The 27,592-nt window shown below is 47.0% G+C and overlaps 1 protein-coding gene across 1 annotated transcript in view; it reads left to right on the forward strand.

The window, feature by feature from the left end:
- The window catches only part of CRTC3 (CREB regulated transcription coactivator 3), a gene marked incomplete at its 5' end in the record, with an annotated part of 1,283,408 nt that extends 1,256,144 nt beyond the window's left edge, over positions 1 to 27,264 (forward strand). The window contains one exon of the mRNA XM_081114743.1: positions 27,065 to 27,264. The remainder of the gene's footprint in view (positions 1 to 27,064) is intronic.
- Positions 27,265 to 27,592: the final 328 nt, after the last annotated feature.

Raw genomic sequence — 27,592 nt, forward strand, 5'->3', positions numbered from 1 at the left:
ATGCCCAGGACAGTCTTGGTTTATGCTTATTGCCTTGGCAAATTTTTAATAGTGTCCCCTTTTTATTCTCAAATAGCCTCAGAGTTTGGATGACAAAAATATATGGAATACTTATACTTACACACATAGGATCCAGCATTGAAAATGCTCCTCTCTCTCTCTCTCTCTCTCTCTCTCTCTCTCTCTCTCTCTCTCACGCGTGCACACACACACACGCGGTGAAAAGCTGTTCCAGCCTTATAATCAGATACATACGTGCTGTCGGGCTGGTGGTTGGCTATAGATGCCTTCTTAGTCACCACGCATTCCCCTTCCTGACGTCATCCTTAATTACAGTAATAAAAGTTGAGTTCCTCATGCTGTTCACTCAAAAGGAGTCAATAAAACTTGCGCGTTAAATAAGAGCATCACATACCTTTTCCTGCATAATTTCATGTTACTGAGCTTTTATTTTATTTTATTAATATTTTTATTGATTTCAGAAAGGAAGGGAGAAGGAGAGAGAGATGGAAACATCAATGATGAGTGAGAATCATAGTTCAGCTGCCTCCTGCATGCCCCCAACCGGGGATCGAGCCCACAACCCGGGCATGTGCCCTAGACTGGAATCAAACCCGGGACCCTTCAGTCCTCAGGCTGACGCTCTATCCACTGAGCCAAACCAGCGAGGGCCTGAGCTATTATTTTAAAGCTGTTTATGTCGTACCAGCGATCCCTGTATTGTTTTACCATATATTTGAACTAATTATTAACAAGAGTAAATATATTTACTGCACCAGACATATAATACTAGAGAAGTAAACAGAGTCATAAAGCAAAGTCCCATTCCTGTATAGGACAAAGAGAGATAACTAAGAGAACTGAACAGTAAGCGATCGAGAGTAATCAGTGTTATGAAAAATTACTCAAAGGAGGGAACACTGTTTTCTGATTACGATTCCTGGGGCTGGAATTGGGTGGGGCTGGCATGGCCGTCCAGGTGACAGGACCCCAGGAACACAGGCCCCAAGTGGAAGAACACAAGCTGGTTTGTTCAGAGTAGAGTCCAAGGGCAGGCTCAGTAGGAGAGACGATGGAAAGGCAGCCAGGGCAGTGACAGAGGCCAGTTAATGCTCCCTAAGTCAATGGCTTCCTCTTACCTACTTGGCTATCCTAGCACAGTGCACAGCAGGCTCCGGGCATCCTCAACTCCAGAATTTTGACCCCATCTCTTTACTACCTTCTTGTTACGGTCACGTGCTGCTTCATGATGTGTTCTGAGGAACAGGTGATTTAGGCAATGTCATCCTTGTGCAAACATCACAGAGTGCACATACACAGACCTAGCCAGTACCGCCTACCGCATACCTAGGCTCTATGATACAGCCTGTTGCTTGTAGGCTACAAGCTGATACGGCCTATGACTGTACTGAATGCTGGAGCTTACAAGACTGGAAGTTGCTATGGGTGAGTCAGTGAGTGAGTGGTGAGTGAATATGAAGGCCCAAGACATTAGTGCACACAATTGTAGACTTTATAAACACTGCATGCTGAGGCCACACTAAATTTAGTTTTAAGTTGAGATTTAAACAAACAAACAAAAAACAACCACGAGATTAAATCAAGCTGAAGAGAAAATGATGCAATCAAGAGACGCAGTAAACACGGGATGCATGAGGCTGCTGCTGGCGTGACACAGCATATGGCTTGAGATGTGTGATCAGAAAAAAATAGACCCAGTTTCAAAAGAAAGGCATTCCATGTTCTATCAAGCAGCAGCCATTGTGATTATTTAAAGAGATGTGACACAGTCAAATGAGCAAGATTAAAAAAAATAAATTGGCCCTAGCCGGTTTGGCTCAGTGGATTGAGTGTCCGCCTGCGAACTGAAAGGTCCCAGGTTTGATTCCGGTCAAGGGCATATGCCTGGGTTGTGGGCTCGATCCCCAATGGGGGGACTTGCAGGAGGCAGCTGGTCAATGATTCTCTCTCATCATGGATGTTTCTATCTATCCCCTCTTCCTTCTTCTCTGAAATCAATAAAAATATATATAATAAAATAAATAATAAATTGTTCTCCAACAAAAGTGACTCATTCAGTAAGCAGGAGAAGCCAACAAGGTGAGATGGGCCAGCTCTAGATCTCTCTTTTTTTTTAAAATATATTTTATTGATTTTTTACAGAGAGCAAGGGAGAGCGATAGAGAGCCAGAAACATCGATGAGAGAGAAACATCGATCAGCTGCCTCCTGTACATCTCCTACTGGGGATGTGCCCGCAACCAAGGTACATGCCCCTGACCAGAATCAAACCTGGGACTTTTCAGTCCGCAGGCCGACACTCTATCCACTGAGCCAAACCGGTTGCAGCTAGATCTCTTCTTTGACATATTCATGCCCGTTTTACAATAGAACATCCTCTGAAACTACTCCTCCTTTCTTCTCGCCTGTCTTAGAACCACCACCCCTAGTCCATTCCTAAATGTCTTTTTTAAAACTCAATTCAGTGACCTCCTCCAGACTTACCCCTAGTGCACATCATGTCCAAATACCCAAACAACCTTCATATTCTGGAACAAACAGCACCCTTCTTCACTTGCTGTGCCTTTTCTTGGACCTAGCATGGCCTCAGGACTCCATCTGTCCTTTCAGCCCCAGGGTCCAAAAGGCTCCTCTCTTTCCATCTGTGGCTGTATCCTCCAGAATTTATTTTTAACAGATTTTTTTTATTGATTTCAGAGAGGAAGGGACAGGGAGAGAGAGATACAAACATCAATGATGAGAGAGAATCATTGATTGGCTGCCTCCTGCATGCCCCCTTTTGGGGATCAAGCCCGCAACCCCGGCATGTGCCCTTGACTGATATCGAACCCGGGACCTTTCAGTCCGCAAGCTGATGCTCTATCCACTGAGCCAAATCGGCTAGGCCAGAATTCATGTCTTAAAATGTTCTCCAGCTTTGGTAGTCTCTGTGATCCTGGACTTTACTCGCTCTGCCTGACCCAGCTCCTCTGTCTGGGGGTATTGTTCCCTAACCTCAAGCTCAGTTGCGCCCCAGTCACTCCTAACTGGTGTAGCTTTGGCCTTATAACCAAGTGGCCTTAGAATTGAATCTTGCACTGCCGGTATGTACAACCTTCCAGGAAAGCCACTTGGCAATATGAAAGAAGGTCCTCACCCTAGCCGGTTTGGCTCAGTGGATACAGCATCAACTGTGTACTGAGGGGTCCCAGGTTCGATTCCAGCCAGGGCACATGCCCGGGTTGCGGGCTCAATCCCCAGTGTGGGGCATGCAGGAGGTAGCCAATAAATGATTCTCTCTCATCATTGATGTTTCTAACTCTCTATCCCTCTCTCTTCCTCTCTGTAAAAAATCAATAAAAAAAAAAAAAAAAGCAGTGACTTCTTGGTTCCTGGGTGGACTCTCAACTGCTGAGTCACACCAGCCAGGCAAAGCTGTCCTTTTTTTAAAAAAAGGAAAGAAAAGAAGGTCCTGAAAAGACTCATAGTCTTTGAGACTCTGACCTTACAATTCCATTTCCAGGACTCTATCCTAAGGACACAGTCTAAGCCAGCGGTCGCCAACTGGTGGTCCGTGAGGTCCGAAAGGTTGGCGACCGCTTGTCTAAGCTGATAGACAAGGAATTATACAGAGATAGGAATCACATAACTTAAATTAGCAAGCAACAGAAGCAACCAAATGCCTAAGAGCAGAGGATTCACCAGCCAAATTATGGTATATGCATATTACGGGCAGTAATTCAGCCATTATGTTTGTGAAGTTATTATTATTTATTTATTTTTAAATATATTTTATTGATTTTTTACAGAGAGGAAGGGAGAGAGATAGAGAGTTAGAAACATCGATGAGAGAGAAACATCGATCAGCTGCCTCCTGCACATCTCCTACTGGGGATGTGCGCGCAACCCAGGTACATGCCCTTGACCGGAATCGAACCTGGGACCTTTCAGTCCGCAGGCCGACGCTCTATCCACTGAGCCAAACCGGTTTCGGCTGTGAAGTTATTATTAATGCCATAGAAAAACACTGCTGATCACAACTGTGCATCTGGTGCCCTAGTCTGAACTGCTAAATTTCCAGGTACATATCCATGAGAATTTAATTTGTGTTTTGTTGATGTTGTGTGAGAGGCTCCTGTCCATGTCGGGGGGCGGTGGCGAGCAGATCAGCCTTCAGGTTTTTGAGGTCCGTGTTCTCTTGATGGAGCTCTAACGTAGAGGAAATGGCTGAACAAATCCTTCGTTTGGAGGAGCTGGTGCTGAAAAACAGGTTCTCAGAGATGAGAAGGAGGGATAAGGGCTGGTATTCAATGAGAGGCAGTTGCTTGAGCCCAGGTTCCTCTTTGAATGGGAAAAGCTGTGCAAACGCCTGAAAGAACTGAGAACCAATAGTCAAAGGCACTGGGCGCCTGAGAGGGACCCTAAGCTCACAGAGGAAGGAGTGTTCCTTTGAGGGCCGGGCTGGCCTGGGCAGGGGACAGTGGAGTGAGATTTTCCTGCAGCCGTGGACCAGCGGCCCCTGTGGGTGGGAGGAGGCACTGCAGCTCTGCCGCAGGAGACCAGTCCCCACTTCCCACTGAGAGCGGAGTCTTGTGGACTTGCTTTGTGGCAGATTCCTCTGGGAGGGCAGCCTGCCCTCCTACCTGACTTCTGAGGACCCGCCACTGCCCCACTCACTGCTCACCATCTCTGGCAAACTCATTAGTCAACAGAGCCAAATATCAACAGTACAACGATTGAAATTTCTTTTGAGAGCCACATTTTTTAAACTTAAACTATATAGGTAGGTACATTGTTATTCACTTAATTAGGGTACTCCTACGCGTACATTCACCGAGGTCAACCCCTTCCAACTCTCCCATCCACACTCGCTTGTATACTTGTTTCTCTATCTCCTTTCGTTCATCCTCTCTGTATGTCCAAACCATCTCAACATATCTTTCTCAATCCTTGACACTACATCTTCTTTCACTCCACAACGTTCCCTAAAATTAACTTAATAAACTTTGCTTAAAGTTTTAAGTCAACTTCGCACTGTACATGCGCGCCCACACATGGTATTTTGTGGAAGAGCCACACTCAAGGGGCCAAAGAGCCGCATGTGGCTCGCGAGCCGCGGTTTGCCGACCACTGCTCAAGCCCATCCCAACATTAAAGTAAAATTATCCAGCTCTGCCCAGCTGGCGTGGCTCAGCGGTTGAGCGCTGACCTATGAACCAGAAGGTCTCGGTTTGATTCCTGGCCAGGGCATATTGTCTGGCTTGCAGGCTCGATCCCCAGTAGCGGGCGTGGGAGATGGGGGAGGGGGGGTGGCAGGGTGCTGCAGAAGGCAGCCGATCAATGATTCTCTCTCATCACTGATGTTTCTATCTCCCTCTCCCTTCCTCTCTGAAATCAATAAAAATATTTTTTTTTTAAATAATGTAGAAGGTTGTGGTTTTTTTGTTTTGTTTTGTTTTGTTTTAATATATTTTATTGATTTTTTTACAGAGAGGAAGGGAGAGAGATAGAGAGTTAGAAACATCGATCAGCTGCCTCCTGCACATCTCCTACTGGGGATGTGCCCACAACCCAGGTACATGCCCTTGACCGGAATCGAACCTGGGACCTTTCAGTCCGCAGGCCGACGCTCTATCCACTGAGCCAAACCGGTTTCGGCGAAGGTTGTGTTTTTTTAAAAAATTATTCAACTCTTACACTTGGAGGGTGTATACCCCTTTAACTGTATCCAAACTGTTGTCTGCCCAGTTTGGTGACAAGAGATCCCAGGCTTCCTTCCCAAGCTGTGAGTTCTGACCATCTGACCAACCACATGGAAGGTGATCATATTTGTGGATCAGGGAATTGGAACAGGAAGTAATCTGTAGGGGGCCCTCCCAGGGACAAATAATCGCTTGTTTGGGGCTCCTCTGGGTTTGGGGGTGCCAGGTGGTCAGACTGTTCCAGAGAGCTCTAGCAACAACGCGCATCTTGTTGAGGTTGCTGATGGGTACCCGATCTGCATAAGGAGGAAGCTAAGGGGAAGGCATTACCTGAGATGAAGACTTTAACTGGCCTCTTCCTGATGCCCTGAGCCTGAGGAGGCGTGACCTGGTGTAGCCGAGAAGGGAGCCCCCCCGCCCCCCGAACATGGAAGGGGAGCATGATGGGAAGTGCTGGATAGGAGAGAAAATTTCCATTTGGCTTTTCCATCTCCTTGCCACGTCCCCAGAGCACAGCAACTTGGCAGCTATCCGAGCGCCCGATCCCTCGTCTTTCTTCATGAATTTTTCATTTCAGGCAAAGAGCCCTTATCTCTCACCAGGCCGCTTCAGGAGCCTGATTTCCCATCAGCTGGACACTGGGCAGATGAAGAGCCGCATTAAGGCAGGAATTATCTGTCCCCTGAGACAGGAAGGGCACTCTGTTCTCTTGAAAGGATAGCTCCTACCCCCACCCCTCATTACTGTAGACCTCTAATGACCACATGAACGTCGGGTTGGTGTTTTTATTGAGATATTGTTGAGGGCTCAGAGAGAAAGACTTTAGCATCAGCCACTGTGATCTTGCCTGCAGGTGAGGTCTTTATGGTGTCAATCATTGGACATCAGGGGGGTCGACAGCAGAAAAGACAGACTAGTCCTGGGAGTCTCAGTCCTGGGGTCCCTGGTGGTCAGGGAAAGGGCTGTGAGCTGCAGGGAATAGGCTAGACCTGGCGAGCTGGAGTTTTAACTCCTGGTACCCTGGGCCTATTTTTTTTTTTGGTTATTCTTCAGCCTTTACAACCATCTTGTTGGGGAGTCCAGACGGGGTTTAGAGTTGAGCTGTACAGCAGCCATCAAGGGCCATTGTTGAAGAGGGAGCAGTGCCACCCTGAGGCCAGAGTGGGAATGGCAGCAGGAAGCGTTGACTCCAAGGGGCCTGCCTCTGAACACCGGATGCAGCCGACAGGCCCGTCTCAGCTTCCATGGCCACAGCTACGAGTTTCAACTTTTTCTTTTCTCCCTGTGTGCGTGTCTGCGTTCAAATTCCCCCTTTTCATAAGAACACCTGCCTTGCCCTAGCTGGTTTGGCTCAGTGGATAGAGCATCGGCCTGCAGACTCAAGGGCCCCAGCTTCGATTCCGGTCAAGGGCATGTACCTTGGTTGCGGGCACATCCCCAGTAGGGGGTGTGCAGGAGGCAGCTGATGGATGTTTCTCTCTCATCGATGTTTCTAACTCTCTATCCCTCTCCCTTCCTCTCTGTGAAAAAAATCAATAAAATATATTTAAAAAAAAATAAGAACACCTGCTATACTAGATTAGGGGCTCGAAGGCATTTATATCAAACAGAACTGCTTAGGCCACTGTGAAATTCTAAAACCAGCTTGCCTGCTGATCTGATAGCAATGTAGTCATCTCTTACCTCCTGCAAGCTAACTACCCCTTTCATATGTAATTATAAACGTATGTCAGCTGATAGCTTTGTTATTAAATACACTTAAAACTAGCCTTGTGGTACAGCCGGTGTGACTCAGTGGTTGAGCATTGACCCATGAACCCAGAGCTCACTGGTTAGATTCCCTGTCAGGGCACATGCCCAAACTGCGGGCTCAATCCCCAGCAGGGGGCGTGCAGGAGGCAGCTGATGATGTATTTCTCTCATTGATGTTTCTACCTCTCCATCCCTATTCTTTCCTCCGTCTCTAAAATCAATAAAAACATATGAAAAAAAATTTTTTAAACTAGACTCAAGTTCAATCCCCTTCTAAACCATACCAAACTCCACACAAAAAGACCTTGGGCCCTGGCTGGTTTGGCTCAGTGGATAGAGCATCAGCCTGTGGACTGAAGGGTCCTGGGTTCGATTCCAGTCAAGGGCACATGCCTGGGTTGCAGGCTTGATCCCCAGTGGGGGGCGTGCAGGAGGCAGCCAACCAATGATTCTCTCTCATCATTGATGTTTCTTTCTCTCTCCCTCTCCCTTCCTCTCTGAAATCAATACAAATATATTAAAAAAAAAAAAAAAGACCGTGGCCTTTGACAGGCTCAGCTCCCCAGAAAGGAGTTATGCTACGGAGCTCCGGTCTCTCTGAACCCTGATCTAGGGAACAGCTCTGAGTAATGGAGCTGAGTAACGTTGTGGGGTAAACCCATTTCCACCCACTGACCTAAGAACCGAGCCTCCATGTATGGCATTGTTCCCATGGGCAAATGCATTCCAAATTCCAAAGGACTGATTTGCACATGAACTTTCCCTCGGGAGGTTAGGGGCTGCCGGAATGTGTTCTCTTGCAGATCTGTCTTCCCATAGCTTCCCACGAGTCTGGTCCCCTGGCTCCCTCCTCACCTCCCACCTCCCTTGGACACACACTCAGCCCTCACTTGGTACCTCTCCTGGGACGCCTCAACCATGTCTCTAGCCCTCCCTTCAACCCCTGGATCTTGGGGCCCAGGCAGCTGTGTGCAAGGGTCAACCTCTTATAGGACCTAATGACCCTGGAGGGCGAAGCTCTGCTTTCTTCATTTTTGTAACCTTTTAGGAGGAGTACAGGCATTTTAATGAAGCGCTTACTAAGGGCCAAGCTCTGACGCGTGGTTTCTGGCATTCTTTCTTTAAAAAAACAAAATTTGCCGAAACCGGTTTGGCTCAGTGGATAGAGCGTCAGCCTGTGGACTGAAGGGTCCCAGGTTCGATTCCGGTCAAGGGCATGTACCAGGGTTGTGGGCACATCCCCAGTGGGAGATGCGCAGGAGGCAGCTGATCGATGTTTCTCTCTCATCGATGTTTCTAACTCTCTATCTCTCTCCCTTCCTCTCTGTAAAAAATCAATAAAAATATATTAAAAAAAAAATTCTATTGCTTTCAGAGAAGGAGTGGGGGGGCAGGGGGGAGAGAGAGAGAGAAACATCAATGATGAGAGAGAATCATTGATCAGCTACCTCCTGCACATCCCCTACTGAGCCCGCAACTCACGTATGTGTCCTGACCGGAAATTGAACCATGACCTCCTGGTTCATAGGTCGATGCTCAACCACTGAGCCACAGCAGCCAAGCTCTGGCATGCTTTCTTTTACTTACCGCCCAGCGCCTAGCTAGGACCTGGCACATGGGAAGTGGTCAGTAAGGTAATTCTAGAATGGACTGAAAATCCCCTGCTATGACACCTTCATGGAGCTTCCTTTTCCTCACTCTTCTCCTGGACCCTGGAGTGCGCTCTCCCAAGCGCACTGACCCATGGATGTCCCTCATGCTGCCCTTGCCGGCCTTGGGGCTGCACCCCCTGGGGAACTGTCATCTGGCGCCTGCCCTCTCTTCTCCACCTACTACGCCAGCAGATGGAACCCAGTGAGATGGCTGGGACGGGACCAGGTTGGGTTCCCAGCACTCACAGTGTGAGAAGGTGCACTGGGTGGAAATCTGTCTGCAAACTCAGATGCACATGAGGTTTAACTCTGCTTTTCAAAAGTCAGTTACTCTGCTAACCTGGGGGCATTTAACCCCGGTTTCCAAGGAGATGGGCTGCTTACTCCCCTACCCCACCCCATGGTTGCTCCTCAGTTCCCAAATCCTAGATGTGTCAAGCCATCTGTTGGATGAATGTCTACTTGGTTACTGCCAAAAGGTCCATAATCCTGGCCCCCAGAACCCAGGCCCAGAAACTCTGTAAATTTCATCTAAACTAGCCCCCCATCTGGACACACCCTCCTGCCATTCTCCCCTCGGGTCAGGTGTGTGGCTTTGGGGTCTGTCAGGGAGCCAGGCCAGGTCTGCACTGCTCCTGGGATCCCTGACCCCTCCCTCCTCCCAGGCCCAGCCCCCTTCACTTTCTCCAAGACATTTTGTCGCCTCCAGTGAATGTCTGAGGGAAGCTGGTCAGCTCACACCTGTTTTCCCAGCTTCTCACCCCTGATATTACCCCACCAACACCTGAAACCTGAGCTGTCACTCCTGGCTTCTGCCACACAGAATGCCCCAATCAATAAGAGGAATAAGCAAGAGAAAGACTTAAAATTTTGGCCTGGCTGGCATGGCTCAGTAGGTGAGCGTCGACCTATGAACCAGGAGGTCACGATTTGATTCCCCATCAGGGCACATGCTGGGTTGCAGGCTCGATCCCCAGTAAGGGGTGTATAGGGGGACAGCCGATCAAGGATTCTTTCTCATCATTGATGTTTCTCTCTCTCTCTCTCTCTCTCTCTCTCTCTCTCTCTCTCCCTTCCTCTCTGAAATTAATAAAAATATATTACTTTTTTTTAAAGGAAAAAATATCTCTTGCAGCCCATCCTCCCATTACTGTGGATGCCCCCAGGTGGATGCCCATCCCTCATGCTCCAAACTAACACCACACACTAGTTCACAATGGCTTTCCTGGGAGCACTCACGGTTTTGAGGTTTGGTTCTCAGATCCAAGCTTCTACGGTTTCTCCAGAGTTGGTTACGTAGGTAGGAGCTGTAGCCCACATTAGATGCCATCTTCTGGGGAAATGAGAAGTGCTTCCAACCCCACTTCGTTCCTGAGTCTCTATAAAACAATAAAGGGTAGATTAGATCAGGGGCATACACTCACAGGCCGACACTAATGAATGAAGCTGGCTAATGGTGAGGCAATAGGGAACGGTGGGGTCTGCGGTGAAGTGGTGTGTTCATGGCCATGCTTTACCTACTGAGGGCAGTGATACCCCCTGGCAGGCAGGAATGTAGACCAATGTCATCATGAAGCCAGAAAGGCAGACTTTATGGGAAATGTCCTCATTTATTTAAAACTAGAGGCCCGGTGCATGAAATTCGTGCAGGGGGGTGGGAGGCTCAGCCCAGCCTGCACCATCTCCAATCTGGGATCCCATGGGGGATGTCTAACTGCCAGCAGTCGGACATGCTTCTTGCAATCTAGGACCGCTGGCTTCTAACCGCTCGCCTGCCTGCTTGCCTAATCGCTCCTAACCACTCGCCTGCTGGCCTGGTCGCCTCCTAACTGCCCCCTGCTGGCCTGGTTGCCCCCAACTTCCCTCCCCCCCACTAGCCCAATCGCCCCCAACTGCTCTCCCCTGCCGGCATGAACCCCTTAACTGCTCTCCCCTGCTGGCCTGATTGCCCCTAACTGCCTCTGCCTCGGCCCCACCACCATGGAAGGTCTCCAGAAGGTCTCCCAGCCTAATTACCATATTACTCTTTTATTAGTATAGAAGATGTCTGAGGACTGGATTCGGGTGGAAGTCACTGGTTTGGCTCTTCTGGTTTTTTAATCCCTAGAGGGATTAGAATGTAGCATATTCTACCCAAGTAACCTGCCGGGGCGAGAATGTTCTCAAAAGGAGAAATGAGGCCTGTCTGGCACGATCTGTTCTTAAACCCACACTGGAGCCTTGCCCAGGTCACCAGCCTGGAACTCTTAGAATCAGCTTGTTCTTCTTGGAAGATCAGATCAACATTTGCCCATTTCTAGTCAGGTGGTGCCTCACTCATTCTTAAAAATTCCTAAGATTAAAAACACTGATGAAGCCTTGAAACTAAGCCAAAGCCGCCCTTGTTGATTTTAGAGGATGTTTTTAGAGAGAGAAGGGAAGGAGGGAGGGAGAGAGGAAGGGTGGGAGGGGCAGAGGGAGGGACGTCAATTTGTTGTCCCATTTATTTATGCACTAGAGGCCATGAAATTCGCGCACTGGAAGGGTCCCTAGCGGCTGCTGGCCAGGTACTCTCCTCTTCCCCCAGCCGCCCCCCCCCACCTCCCCCCCCCCCCCCCATGAACTCCTGGTCAAGGGGACAGTTTGCATACTTCGCTTTTATTATATAGGATTCTTTGGTTGTTTCTTATATGCGCCCTGACTGGGGACTAAATTCTGGTATATTGGGACAACGTTCTAACCAACTGAGCTACCTGGCCAGGGCAAGGTCTTATTTTTATTTTGTTCTTTTAAATAAGCCTCACCTCATTCTATGCTTTATTTTCCCCACACACACTCTCTCTCTCTTTAAAAAAAAAAAAATATTTCTTAACAGAGAGGAAGGGAGAGGGAGAGAGAGATAGAAACATTGATGATGAGAGAGAATCACTAATCAGCTGCCTCCTGCACACCCCACACTGGGGATCAAGTCTGCAACTCGGGCATGTGCCCTGACCGGGAATTGAACTGTGACCTCCTGGTTCATAGGTCAATGCTCAACCACTGAGCCATGCTGACCAGGCTCTCCACATTCTCTCTTTTTTTATTTTTATTTTTTTTTAATTTACTTATTTTTTAAATATACATTTTATTGATTTTTTACAGAGAGGAAGGGAGAGGGATAGAGAGTTAGAAACATCGATCAGCTGCCTCCTGCGCACTCCCCACTGGGGATGTGCCCGCAACCAACGCACATGCCCTTTGAACGGAATCGAACCTGGAACCCTTCAGTCCACAGACCAACGCTCTATCCACCGAGCCAAACCATTCAGGGCCTCTCTTTTTTTAAAAAAAATATATTTTTATTGATTTCAGAGAGGAAGGAAGAGGGAGAGAGAGATAGAAATATCCATGATGAGAGAGAATCATGGATCGGCTGCCTCCTACAAGTCCTCCACTGGGGGGATCAAGTCCACAACCGGGCATATGCCCTTGACTGGAATCGAACCTGGGACCGTTCGGTTCACAGGCTGACGCTCTATCCACTGAGCCACACCAGCTAGGGCCCCACACTCTCTTTTTATGGTTCTCTACCATTTTTTAAATGTTTGTCTTGACTCTAACCTTCAGATCAGGTTTTGACCCTTACTTCTTATATATCTCCTTCCTCAACCTATATGAGATCAATATGGGAACCCATCATAGTTGTGTGATCTTAGGCGAACCACCTAAACCCTCTGCATCCCACTATTCCCTTCTATAAAATGGGGGAGTGAAACCCAGTGGTCACCAAGGTTACTTCTAGAGCTAAGATTTTGGGTTACGGATCCCTTTGACCATTGGTTAAAACTATGGACCCTGCCTGGCCAGTGTGGCTCAATGGTTGAGTGTCAACCTATGAACCAGGAAGCCAGGGTTCGATTCCTGGTCAGGGCACATGCCTAGGTTTCGGGCTCGATCCCCAGTAGGGGGCATGCAGGAGACAGCCGATCAGTGATTCTCTCTCATCACTGATGTTTCTATCACTTTCTCTCTCTCCTTTCCTCTCTGAAATCAATCAATACATATTTAAAAAACAACAACAACTACAAGTATGGACCCTCATTCCAGAAAAGCAATCACGTGACTCATACTGGTTTACCTTGCTTTGTCTACCAAGACCACCATTCCCCTTGATTTGGGGGGATATTTCTCCCCACTCCAACTATTTGGCTCTAGATGGGCTACCAATGAAAGCACCCCACCCCACCCTTCCCAGAAGGGTAAACACATCAAGTCCTTTTCTGGTTTCTGTCTCTCTTCTTTTGAATGGAACCCAAAGGGAAGATTTCATTTCTTCTTTGGTAGACAGCCAAGGTATAGGTCCAGATCTGCCTGGGGCCCCTTTCCCGTTTGCTGAGAAAGCCCTTCTGTGTGAGCCACGGAAAGAGAAGCCTGAAGATTCCGGGTTGGTGGGAAGGGGCTAGCGTCCTCCTGGTATTTCCGTCCTGGATCCAGCGGTCCCTGAAGCTAGCCCATTCCTACCTTTCTCTCCTTTCAATGAACCAATAAAGGCTTTTTTGTTTGTTTGTTTATGTGAGTTTGAGCTAGCTGGTACTTACCGTAGAAAGTCCTGGTTAGTATAGGTATGAACTTACTGTACTTTGCACCATTGACCATAATATTTTAATAATGTCCCATCCCTCATTCTTATTGTCCTCAGAAGATACTAAGAGTCACAATATTCTTTTAAGGTAACTTTAAAATGCCTTATGCAAGTTCTTACACAAGTGCTCAACTGGTTTTGATGGGCTTGAACAGAATTTTATTTTCTCTTATGTATTCATGTTATCACCGCCCCTCACCCCATAAGACCATATGGTTTTGCCCTGGCCGGTTTGGCTCAGTGGATAGAGCATCAGCCTGTGGATGGAAGGGTCCCAGGTTCGATTCCAGTCAAGGGCACATGCCCAGGTTGCGGGTTTGATCCCCAGTAGGGGGCGTGCAGGAGGCAGCCGATCAATGATTCTCTCTTATCATAGATGTATCTATCTCTTTCTCTCTGAAATCAATAAAAATATATTATTAAAAAAATGAGCAGCCCTAACCGGTTTGGCTCAGTGGATAGAGCGTCAGCCTGCGGACTGAAAGGTCCCAGGTTCGATTCCGGTCAAGGGCATGTACCTTGGTTGCGGGCACATCCCCAGTAGGGGGTGTGCGGGAGGCAGCTGATGGATGTTTCTCTCTCATCGATGTTTCTAACTCTCTATCCCTCTCCCTTCCTCTCTGTAAAAAAATGAATAAAATATATTTTTTAAAATAAAGACCATGTTTTTGGAAGACAAAGATACTGTTTTCAACTTTTTAAAAGTTCCTGGAAAGTGCTCTGCACATAGGGACCCACAAAATGCTGGAGACTGTGATAACAGTAATGACCACATCATGAGAGGAGCCTGCTGACCTCACCTACTATAACATTTTAGACACTGTCAATGCTGGCGCCACCTACGGACCGTGAATCACTCGAAGACAAGGTCAGGCGACAAGAGACCCTTCTGCAGCCGCCTGAGGCCCAGCCTGGAAGCTGAGAGCATATGTGACTCCCCACAGCACTCCCCCTCCCCCAGGAATTTCAGTCAGCCCTGGCTAAAGAGGAGGAAGCTTCTGGAACTTCCCCATGAATGGAGAAATGGGCCGTGAGAGCCTAAACACTGACAGCGGTGGCTACAGCCATAGTCTGTTTAAAAAAAAAAAAAAAAATATATATATATATATATATATATATATATATATATATTATTGATTTCAGAGAGGAAGGGAGAGGGAGAGATAGAATCATCAATGATTGAGAGAGAATCATTGATCGGCTGCCTCCTGTATATCCCCCACTGCGGATCTAGCCCGCAACCCGGGCATGTGTCCTGACCAGGAATCAAACCGTGACTTCCTGGTTCATAGACTGATGCTCAACCACTGAGCCACACCAGCTGGGCCATAGTCTGCTTTTAACACAAGGGCCAGAGTGGCCTAGCCTGGCTATTGGGTCCCTCTCCTAAGGTCCTGGGAAGCTCCTGAAAATACAGGGAACGCACACATGACACACGACACAAGTACACATGCCAAGGACTTTGCAAGCAGACAGATAACACAACATGCTTTGTCTACTTATGTAACTGCCAGTTTTTCAAAAACATTTCCTCAAGCAATGGATTTTAAAAGCCTATTTACTGTCTGAGTATTTGGCCATGTGTCATTGGATGTGTGAGGGTGTGATGTGGTCAGGGAGGTGTTTTGACTTACAAAAGGATCCTTCAGATCCCAGAACCAGAGGTGCCGTGGTTGAAGGGAGGCGAGAAAGCAGTGGGTCCAATTAGTCACCAGAGGGCACTGGGGAGCGAGACAGCTCAAACTGGGGTGTCATTTTGCTCACTGCAAAGAAGCCCAAAGAAGCCCAAAGGGCCCTAGCTGGTTTGGCTCAGTGGACAGAGTGTCAGCCTGCCGACTGGAGGGTCCTGCCCGGGGGTTGCAGGCTCAATCCTCCGGGGTTGGGATGGGGTGGGGGAGGGAGGGGGGCATGCAGGAGGCAGCCAATCAATGATTCTCTCTCATCATTGATATTTCTCTCTCTCTCCCTTCCTCTCTGAAATCAATAAAAATATATTAAACAAAACAAAAGAAAAGAAGGCCAAAGGTGGGGCCACTTTTGCAGACAGAGTCCAAGGAACGTGGCCAGCAGTGACCGAGTGAGAACAAAGCTGTCTTATGCTTTGGGGCATTTCCTGGCTTCCGCTACCAGGAAAGGCCAGGGAAGTGCCACCTCTGTGGTTAAGCTTCAGCAGCCATGGAACCATGTCTCTTAGCGTCATTAACATGCTAAGGGGGCCTTCTTTGTCCTAACCAGGCCTCCAGCCCCTAAGACAAATCTACGTCCCTTCTGCTCACTCTGGCACTGAGGGCAAGTCCCCCGGACCATGCGGGGATGAGGTGATCGTGGAGGAGAGCGAAGGCAGCCACGTCTACCTACAATAGGCTGCTTGTCTCCTCCGCAGGTAACAGCAGGAGCGACCTCAGTTTTTCCAGGTGAGTGGGTGTCCAGGAAGTGCGACGGAATTGCCTCCAAGAGAATGAGTCACTTATGGGGAAAATGGCAACGAGAACTTCTTCGCCAAAACCATGGAGACTAAAAATACGTCCTTTTACCCAGGAACTAGAAATATGTCCTTTCCCACTGCGTCCCCGATGTTGTCACTGGCAAGGTGACTCACTGCAGAAGCCAAGAAAAGGATGCCTGCCCTTTTAAAAGCCTTCTGGGCAAAGAGACCATGGCCCAGGATGGTTCAGACACCAAGGGTGCTCCCCGGCACTAGGAAGGGTCAAGGGGACCCCTCCAAGGGTGATCCCCGGCACTAGGAAGGGTCAAGGGGACCCCTCCCCCCTTAAATCCTCAACCCCACTCCTCCTACGTCAGCAGAACCTGTTGCCTTCTTGTTAAACGATCAGCTACAGAGCCTCTGCTGGGTCAAGAAGCGTTTATTAGGTGCTCCGCACATAACTCATCCTGTGGAATGAATGTTTCTTTGGGAAAATAAAGGACCTAGTTAAGTCCAGAATTTCTTTCCCTTCTCCCTCAAACTTTTTCTTTGTATTTTTCTTTCTCGTTCATTTTGTTCCTTTTTCTTTCTCTTTTCTTCCTTTCCCACATATCATAAAATTTACCCTTCTAAAGTGTACAATTCAGCAGCTTTTAATATATTCATAGAGTTGTCCAACCATCACCACTAGTTCCAGAATATTTTCATCACCACAAAAAGAAACCCTATACCCATGAGCAGTCACTCTCCACTCCTCCCTCCCTTCAGCTCCTAGGAACTATCATCTCCTTTCTGTCTCTATAGGTTTCTTATTCTGGACTAGAGGCCTGGTACACGAAATTAGTGCACTGGGGGGCGGGGAGGGAGAAGTCCCTCAGCCTGGATTGCAAGAGGGTGCAAGCCAGGCCAAGGAACCCCATCAATGCAAGATCGGGGCTGGGGAGGGACATGGGAGGGTTCCAAGGCGTGTCTGGCCCATCTCACTCAGTCCCGATCAGCCAGACCCCAGCAGCAAGCTAACCTACCGGTCAGAGCGCCTGCCCCCTGGTGGTCAGTGCTGGTCACAGTAACTGGTTGACCGGTCGATTGTCTGCCCCCTGGTGGTCAGTGCACATCATAGCAAGCGGTTGAGCATCCTTAACATATCATTAGCATATTACGCTTTGATTGACTGAACAGACTGGACGACCAGACACTTAGCATATTAGGCTTTTATTACATAGAATATTTCATACAAATGGCATCATATATGTAATATGTGGCTGACCTCTTTAATTTAAGGTTTTCAAGGCTCATCCACATTGCAGCATATATTATTTATTCCTTTTTATTGATGCAAATGTTCCATTGTGTGATATTCCACTTTGTTTATCCACTTATCAGCTGATGGACATTTGGGTTGTTTCCACTTTTTGGCCATTATGAATAATGTTACTAACATTCGTGTGCAGTTTTTTGTGTAAACATGTTTTCATTTTTCTAGGGTATAGAGTAAGAGTGGATTTACTGGGTCATATGGTAACTTGGTAACTCTATGCTTGATCTTTTGAGGAACTTCCAGACTGTTTTCCAAAGTGGTTGCACCATTTTATTTTTTTTTAAATGTATTTTTATTGATTTCAGAGAGGAAAAAAGAGGGAGAGATAGAAACATCAATGATGAGAATCATGGATTGGCTATCTCCTGCATGCCCCCTACTGGGGATCGAGCCTTCAACCCAGGCATGTGCCCTGACCAGGAATTGAACTGTGACCTCCTAGTTCATAGGTCAACGCTCAACCACTGAGCCACACCAGCCAGGCTGTTTTTCCTAGTTTGTTTGTTCTTATTGGTTCCCCCTTTTTTATTGAAGGGGAGACAAAAACTGTCCTCTGGAATAAATTATCTGTTGACAAAGGATAAAGACAAAGAGAGAATCTTAAAAGCAGCAAGACTAAAGTGGTTAGTTATCTACAAGGGAGTTCCCATAAGAATGCCAGTTGATTTCTCAACTGGTATTATGCTGAGTGAAATAAGTCAGACATAGAAAGACAAGTGCCATATGATTTCACTTTATGTGGATCTTAAAACACAAAATAAACAAGCAGAACAGAAACAGACTCATAGATATAGAAAACATTTTGATGGTTGGTTGCCAGATGGGAGGAGGGTTAAGGGGTTGGGTGAAAAAGATTAAAGACAAAGAGAGTATCTTAAATGCCTCAAGACAAAAGCAGTTATTTATCTACAAGGGAGCCTCCATAAGATTGGCAGTTGGTTTCTCAACAGAAACTTTTCTGGCCAGAAGGGATTGGCAAGAAATACTCAAAGTGATGAAAAACAAGGACCTACAACCTAGCAAAGCTATCATTTAGAATTGAAGGACAGATAAAGAGCTTCCTAGACAAGAAAAAGATGAAGGAATTCATTACCGCCAAACCAGCATTACCAGAAACGTTAAAGGGTCTTCTTTAAGAAGGAAAAACAAATGAATAAAATGGCAATAAATACATATCAATCTTTACTTTAAATGATGAAATCTTGTCATCTGAAACAACATGGATGGACCTAGAGGGTACTGTGCTGAGTGACACAGACATAGAAAGATAAATGCCATATGATTTCACTTGTATGTGGACTCTAAAAAGCAGAACAGAAACAGACTCATAAATACAGGAAACATTTTGATGGTTGCCAGATGGGAGGAGGGTTAAGATGAAGGGATTAAGAAGTACAAATTGGCAATTATAGAATAGACACAGGGAGGTAAAGTAGAGCATAGGAAATATAGTCAATAATACTGTAATAACTATATATGGTGTCAGATTTGTCAAGGAGACCACTTAGTAATTTACATACTATCTAATCACTGGCTTGTACACCTGAAACTAATATTGTATGCCAACTGTAATTGAAAAATAAAAATTATTTAAAGTAAAAAAATATTATCTGTTGATTGGAATTCACTTCCTCCTTGAAAGCATTCTTCATGAAACTCCTTGACTTCCTACTGTTGAGCCACTAATTTACAGATCTGTGGACAAGTGCCATTCTGGGATTTTTCCCCCTTGTGTTCCTCACTTATTTTCATTATTTCTTTTTCCTGAATTCCCTTTTCATTTTGAAAGTTTATGTCCTTGAATCCTCCCAAAGGGGCATATGGGAAATCAATGTTCAAAAAAATGTTATTTGATCCTTTGGGTGGGCATACAATTATAGATCAAAACAATATCCACTGGGTACTTGAAAGCCATTGTTTCAATATCTTGTAGAATCCAATATTGCTGATAAGAAGTTTGAGGCTAGTTGGGTGTTTCTTCTTTGGCAGGTGACTTGTTTTTCCTTCTCCAGAAACTTTTAGGACTTCCTTTTTTGTTTTTTAAATATATTTTTTATTGATTTTTTACAGAGAGGAAGGGAGAGAGAGAGAGTTAGAAACATCGAAGAGAGAGAAACATCCATCAGCTGCCTCCTGCACACTCCCTACTGGGGATGTGCCTGCAACCAAGGTACATGCCCTTGACTGGAATCAAACCTGGGACCCTTCAGTCCGCAGGCCGATGCTCTATCCACTGAGCCAAACCAACTAGGGCAGGACTTGCTTTTTAAAGCAGTGGTTCTCAACCTTCTGGCCCTTTAAATAGTTCCTCGTGTTGTGACCCAACCATAAAATTATTTTCATTGCTACTTCATAACTGTAATGTTGCTACTGTTATGAATCGTAATGTAAATATCTGATATGCAAGATGGTCGCGACCCCAGGTTGAGAACCGCTGTTTTAAAGATTACCCTCAGAGTACTGTAGTATCATCAGACTGTGTCTAGTTTTGTCGGGGCATTTTGTTCTGTTGTTGATCTTGCCTGACGCTTGAGCCCTTTCAATATGAAGTCATTCCTTTCTTCAATGCATAGATATTTTCTTCTATTGGTTCCATCCTCTCTGTCTCCTTTTCTTCTCCATTTCTGGAACTTCCAGATGAACTGCCCCTCATGTCCCTTCTTTTTTCTCTTTTTTTTCTCTGCTAGTCCTTTCAGTGCTGGAATTTCCCCAGCAGCCAGACAGAGTAATGATTGTCACGTACTGCTTCCTCTCTGGATGACCGCCTCCACTCCTACAGCCTTACCTCTCTCCTGTATTCTGAGGCCTGTCCAAACCACAATGCCTTTCTCTTCAGCTCTCATGGGTTTCAGGCCCAAATTTCCTTCTACCTGCTCAGCCTGTCCACACAGATACTTTAAACTCAGTATCTGGACTCTGGTGTGAATAGCTCAGAACCTGGGCAATAGAGGCTTTCCTCTTCCTGATCATGTCGCCAGGGTGTCGAAAGGAGGCCAAGTGTCCTTGGGGCCTCTGGGATTTCCCCTTGGCACCGCCTCAGGGCATTTGCCCTCCATGAGGTTATAGGTTCAGCGTGTCTGGGACTTAGACAGTTGGGATTTTGGGGTGTTTTTCTTCCTAATAAACAAAGCAAAAGGTCAGCTGGGATGAGCTGGCCACGCTGCCTGAAAGCTAAGGAAGTGCTGTGGTTTTGGCTGCTGTAAACATCTGGATGTAGAAGGTGGGCAGATGCAGGCGGTGAGGGGAACCACGCTCCTCTTTGGAAGATACAGGCCCCCGATTTCTCTCTTGTTCCCTCATTTGGGCAAAAGAACCAGATTATTAGAATAGCAGAATTTCAGATTTTAAAAAATAGAATTAGTGCTCGCTTCAGCAGCACATATACTAAAAGAAATTGGAACGATACAGAGAAGATTAGCATGGCCCCTGCGCAAGGATGACACGCAAATTCGTGAAGCGTTCCATAAAAAAAAAAAGAAAAATAGAATTATATAAACACAAAAGGCAAGATTTGAAAGGGACTCTGGAAATCATCTGGGTGGTGATGATTTTAAAAAAAAGAAAGCCCAGCCCTAGCTGGTTTGGCTCAGTGGATAGAGCATCAGCGTGAGGACTAAAGGGTCCCGGGTTCGATTCCGGTCAAGGGCACATGCCTGGGTTGGAGGCTCGATCCCCAGTAGGGAGCGTGCAGGACGCAACCGATCAATGATTCTCTCTCATCATTGATATTTTTGTCTCTCTTCCTCTATGAAATCAATAAAAATATATATTAAAAAAAGAAAAGAAAGCAAGCCCAGATGTGTCATGTGACCTGCCAAGGAGCTCCAGAGAAAACTGGGCACGCTGCATCCTGCCATCCCAGTGCCAGCATGTTACGTTCACTCCACAAGCGAAGAATAATGGAATGGACTCATGCGGGAGCCCCATTCCAGGATTTCCAGGTGGCAGGGCTCCTGGTGAAGCGTCAGACATCAGTCCAAAGGTCTTCAAGATTTGGGATTCCCTTTGTTCAGCTAGAGGTGGGGGAGGAGCACCGTGACCCTCCCGCCTGGTTTGTGACTCCAGCTTATCAGGGTTGCATCAACTCCTGGGTGTCCTGTGAATAACCTATGACCCACACACTGAGCCAGCAAATCAGGGCACATAACTCTTGGGGCCACAGGTCTGACATTTCGGCTGAGATCATGGCAGGAGCACCGATGGTGGGAGTGGGACTCCTCCGACTTTATTTCTTCATTTCCCCAAACAGGGACTCTGAGATCCCACTTCAGAAGGAAGATGCTTACCGGTGTGAATGGGATTTACAAAATGCCAAATTAAATTCAGTACTGAGCCCCCACTACCTGCCAAGCACTGTTCCCACTGCTCTTTTTTCTTCTTCTTAATATACTCTTATTGATCTCAGAGAGGGAGGGAGAGATAGAAACTTCGATGATGAGAATCATGGATAAGCTGCTGCCTGCACGCCCCCTACTGGGCATTGAGCCAGAAACCCAGGTATGTCCCTGACTGGGAACAGAACCGTGACCTCCTGGTTCATAGGTCAACACTCAACCACTGAGCCACCAAGGCCGAGCCCCACTGCTCTTCATGGCTAAAGGGGAGCAAATTATACCAGCCAGCCCCAAATGTGCCACTTTGGTTTGTTATTCTGAGTTAAAGTTCTTGAGAAACGGCCTGTGCAAGAAGGACACGCTGAGCTAAGGGTGATGGAAGGCAATCGGGGGCTTTAGAGAGAAGGAATCCTCCCTTTAGCATCCTGAAAGCAGGAAGTCACTCTCTCCCGTGAAGGTACCTTCCCTGTAGGAGGCGGGTAGAAGGCATCCTTCTCACCAGAGACAGAAAATTTAGGCTTGAAAAGACTATAAGCAAACCTAAACCCTTTGTTTGGTCAATTCTTCACAAATTTATTTTCTTATTTAAATGGTCTAAAAGCCGCCTGTTTTGATGACAAAGATATGATGACTCATCTCTTTATGTGCTAAGTTAAATGTTTTTCCCGTTAATCTGTTTTGTGTCACTGTCATTATTAGACCAGCTAAACCGCCGAGAGAAGGGAAGAGGGGAAAGTTCTCCTAACAAAGCGCTCAGGAGGCAGGCACGGCTATGAAAACACTGGGGAACGGAGAGGATCCGCAACTTGTCCAAGGCCCCCCGGCCAGGAAGCAGTGTGAGCTGGGACTCAAACCCAGGAAATCTGGCGCCGGAACCCACACACTCAGCCTGGACTACCTTGCTTCTAGCAAGGACTGTTACTATTTTTTTCAAATATATTTTATTGATTTTTTACAGAGAGGAAGGGAGAGGGATAGAGTTAGAAACATTGATCAGCTGCCTCCTGCACATCCCCTAACTGGGGATGTGTCCGCAACCAAGGTACATGCCCTTGACGGGAATCGAACCTGGGACCCTTCAGTCCGCAGGCCGACGCTCTATCCACTGAGCCACACCGGTTAGGGCAGTGGTCAGCAAACTGCGGCTCGAGAGCCACATGCGGCTCTTTGGCCCCTTGAGTGCGGCTCTTCCACAAAATACCAACTTCTGCGCATCGGCCACGAAGTTTCAATTGCACTGTACATGCGCGCCCACGTGTGGTATTTTGTGGAAGAGCCACACTCAAGGGGCCAAAGAGCCGCATGTGGCTTGCGAGCCGCAGTTTGCCGACCACTGGGTTAGGGCAATGACTGTTACTATTACTGAGCACTCACCTTGGGACATTCAGCCAGTGCCTCAGAACTGACTTATTTCATTGACTCTAGAACAGTCCCTTCCGGTTTGAGGTAACATTTCCACTTAATACAGGAGAACACAGACTCAGAGACTGAATAGCTTGTGCAGGGTCCCGCACTAACTGGTGGTGGGACTGGAATTCCGAGATCAGGATGTTTCCCAAACCCCCGGTATCCCTTGTTCTTAAATGCTGATGATTGCTGAAGGTGAACGACACACCCAAGGGTTCATTTTACCCTTCACTGTGTTTGTGTGTATTTGCAAATTGCCTTAAAAAACCCCATTACGCCCAACTGGCATGGCTCAGTGGTTGAGTGTCAACCTATGAACCAGGAGGTCACGATTTGATCCCTGTGTGGGGTGTGGAGGAAGTAGCCGATCAATGATTCTCTGTCATCGTTGATGTTTCTATTTCTCTTTCCCTTTCCCTTCCTCTTTGAAATCAATAAAAAAAATATATTAAAAAAAAACACAGCCCTAACCTGTTTGGCTCAGTGGATAGAGCGTCACCCTGCAGACTCAAGGGTCCCGAGTTCAATTCCGGTCAAGGGCATGCACCTTGGTTGCGGGCACATCCCCAGTAGGGAGTGTGCAGGAGGCAGCTGATGGATGTTTCTCTCTCATCGATGTTTCTAACTCTCTATTCCTCTCCCTTCCTCTCTGTAAAAATTAGTAAAATATATTAAAAAAAACAAAACACAAAAACACCCTATTGCGCTGTCCCAACTCAGTTGGCTGCCTCCTTCCTTGATGAGTGGGGGAGAGGAAAAGGTTAGTTGTGGGTCAGCAGAATTTCCCAAACTTTTTCAACCACAGAATCCCTTTTGTTTTCTTAGAAGCGTTTTAATGAGACGGGGAGTCTGAGAGCTTTGTTGGGGGAAGCTGATTTCTTACCTCACTCGGCCAATCAGAGAGCTGGCTTCTGGTGGCTTGTCCTGGGACTCGGCATCAGCAGGGAGCTGGGATGAGGGGTGAGTGGTGTCCCAGGAGAAGGTGGTCAGAGCGACACGCTCATGAGGTCCCAGGCACCGTCCAACCCGGTGGGGAGGAAACCTCTTTGAGCAGCAGGACATACAGATGTGTCTTCCCTCCGGCAAGGGGAAGAAAGGGTCCATGCAGCGCTTGAGGTCGCTGCAGTGGACAGAAGGGGATTGTGCCAAATCAGGCTGGTATGTGGAATTCCGCAAACGTATTATCATCATTTCTCTTTCTTACGTGCCTTTCTGTTTACAAGATACTTTCCCTCATAGCAACTCACTTCATCCTCACCACACTCGAGCAAGATGGGCCATGTGGCTACCACTTTATGGCACTGAGGAAAGAATTTGCGTGACTCTCTGAGGTCACACGATCAAGGCCAAACAGGGAGACTGGACGGAAGCCCAGGATGTCAGTGCCACTGGCTCTGTGTCGCCCGGAATCACTGGGGGTTGGTATCTTTACTTTTGGAGGGTCTGTTTAGTCTACAAAATGTGGGTGTGGCCTAAGGTCATGTGGGCACGTTCAGAGGGGACCACACACACAGGAGGGGAGGACAAAGCTGGGCGTGAAATGCCCACGGACAGGAGAGATGGGCTCTTCACTTGGGCGCTGGTTTAGCCTGGCAAGAGGCTGGATTCATGAGCAAGGGGAGGAGAAAAGTAGAGGCGGGGGCCACAGTCAGGGAGGGACAGAGAAGAGATCCAGGAAGGGGATTTCCGGGGCAGTGGGGACATGCATCACACACTGCCCATGGGCCGAGTGTAAGTCCTGCCCTGGTCTGCCCCAGGCCGTCTGACTCCAGGTCCTCAGCTTGTCCACAGCCAGCTCAGCTCCTCATCAGGCCAGGAGGCTGGGGCAGAAGGTGTCGCCTCCAGCTGTGGCCAGTTGTGCGTGGCTTTGTTCTTAGGGGAGGATCAGGCTGAAAAATCTGGAAATTCTAAAAGGACAGGGCTGGCCTGGGTTAAGATGAAGGGAAGGGACGATGAGAGCTGGGGTCTATGTGGGAAGCCGCTGGGAAGCCCTCGGCTCTGAGAGCAAGGAGCTCTTCAGTAACAGCTCAGGATGCCGAAGGCATGGCTATTCCCTTAATTCAGCGGTTCTCAACCTGTGGGTCGCGACCCCTTTGGCGGTTGAACGACCCTTTCACAGGGGTCGCCTAAGACCATCCTGCATATCAGATATTTACATGACGATTCATCACTGTAATGACGATTCATTACAGTTATGAAGTAGCAACGAAAATAATGTTATGGTTGGGTCACAACGTGAGGAACTGTATTTAAAGGGCCAGAAGGTTGAGAACCACTGCTCTAATTCCTGCAGGTACTGTCCTCATGGTTTCAAGGCACTTATGGTGTCAATGACTATGTCTGTTCTCTGCTTTTCAGCCATTAGCCAAACACATAAAATCCCTAATCCAGTCAGTGAGTTGTTTTATAACTAGAATCTTCTTCCTTGGATTTATCTTCTCTTTCAAAATTTGGGGTTTTGTGCCTGGCTGGCATTGCTCAGTGGCTGAGCGTCGACCTATGAATCAGGAGGTCACGGTTTGATTCCCGGTCAGGGCCCAGGCCCAGGTGGCCGGCTCGATCCCCAGTGTGGGGCATGCAGGAGGCAGCCGATCCATGATTCTCTCTCATTATTGATCTTTCTCTCTCTCTCTCCCTCTCCCTTCCTCTGTGACATCAATAAAAATCTTAAAAAAAAAAAATTGGGGGTTTTGTAAACTGAATTTTCTGAAGTGGTTATATATATAGAAGAATAAAAGGAGAAAAGCAAGCTCTACTCTTCATATGTCCCAAAAAAGTTGCTGCTATATACTAGTCAGGGTTTTCTGTGCGTCAGGCACTATCTTAAGCCATTAAATCCGTTATATTATTTAATCTTTACAACCACCCCACATGGCAAATACTATTATTTTATCCCCCTTCTTAGGGATGGATTCAGGTTTTTTGTTTCGTTTTACATACGTTTTTATTGATTTCAGAGAGGAAGGGAGAGGGAGAGAGAGATAAAAACAGCAATGATGAGAGAGAATCATTGACCCTTTAGTCCGCAGGCTGATGCTCTATCCACTGAGCCAAACTGGCTTCATGGCCTGGTCTGCAGATGCAGAAACCACGTTCCTGAGAAGCTAAGCTATTTATCTAAGGTCACACAGCTTGTAAGAGGGGAGGGAGAACTTAAAGCCGTCTGCCCAACTCATCATACTACCCCTCTCTGAGAATGAGAATGCACACACGGAGCGCTGACGAGATGCCAGTTCTGTCCTAAACATTTCACATATTTTATTTTTTTAAGTATTTTTTTAATTGATTTCAGAGAGGAAGGGAGAGGGAGAGAGAGATATAGAATCGCTAATGATGAGAGAGAATCATTGATTGACTGCCTCCTGCACAACCCCCATTGGGGATCAAGTCCGAAACCCGGGCATGTGCCCTGACTGGGAGTTGAACCGTGACCTCCTGGTTCATAGGTCAACACTGAACCACTGAGCCATGCCAGCCGGGTAGCACTTTACATATTTTAAATCATTTAAATCTCACAACTAAATGATGTAGGTATTATTTTTACTCCTCACTTTTATATAAGAGGACATTGAAGCACAGAGAGGTTAAGTAACTTGCCCAAAGTCACACAGCAGCACATGGGAACCCTAAGACAGTGAGAAGAACTGGTTTGCCAAGACCTAGAGTTTGAGTTTGTAGTAAACAGAACCTACAAGGTACACCCTCAGACTCCTTCAGTACCCAATGTTATTGTAAAGAAAACTGAACTGCAACTCTTGCTTTACGGCATCTCTAAGATCTTAACCTCTAACCCCAGCCAAATCCCTGCCTCACAGCCTGACTTTATGTCAAAAAATCTGCTACACAGAACCAGCACTTAAGACTGGATACAGCCGAAACCGGTTTGGCTCAGTGGATAGAGCGTCGGCCTGCAGACTGAAAGGTCCCAGGTTCGATTCCGGTCAAGGGCATGTGCCTGGGTTGCGGGCACATCCTCAGTGGGAGATGTGCAGGAGGCAGCTGATGTTTCTCTTTCATCGATGTTTCTATCTCTCTATCCCTCTCCCTTCCTCTCTGTAAAAAATCAAAAAAAAAAAAAAAAAAAGACTGGATACATTTTACCCTAAAGATATAGGGTGGTGAGTTTATACTCACAGCAATCCAGTGAAATATTCACTGTTACCCTTGTCTTTTGTTTGCCTAACTCAAATTCTATTTCTTAATATATAGTAACCAAATTTTCAAAATTTTAAAGCTCCAAAAGATACACTCTAAAAAGTTTCTCTTGCTCTGGCCGGTGTGGCTCAATGATAGAGCGTCTGCCCTTATACCAAAGGACTGTGGGTTTGGTTCCCCAGCTCCGGTTGGGACAGCTTTGGGAGGCAACCCATTGATGTGTCTCTCTCACATTGATGTTTCTC

The sequence above is a fragment of the Myotis nattereri genome (assembly GCF_964212035.1).
Source record: "Myotis nattereri genome assembly, chromosome: 21".
NCBI classification, from domain to species: Eukaryota; Metazoa; Chordata; class Mammalia; order Chiroptera; family Vespertilionidae; genus Myotis; species Myotis nattereri.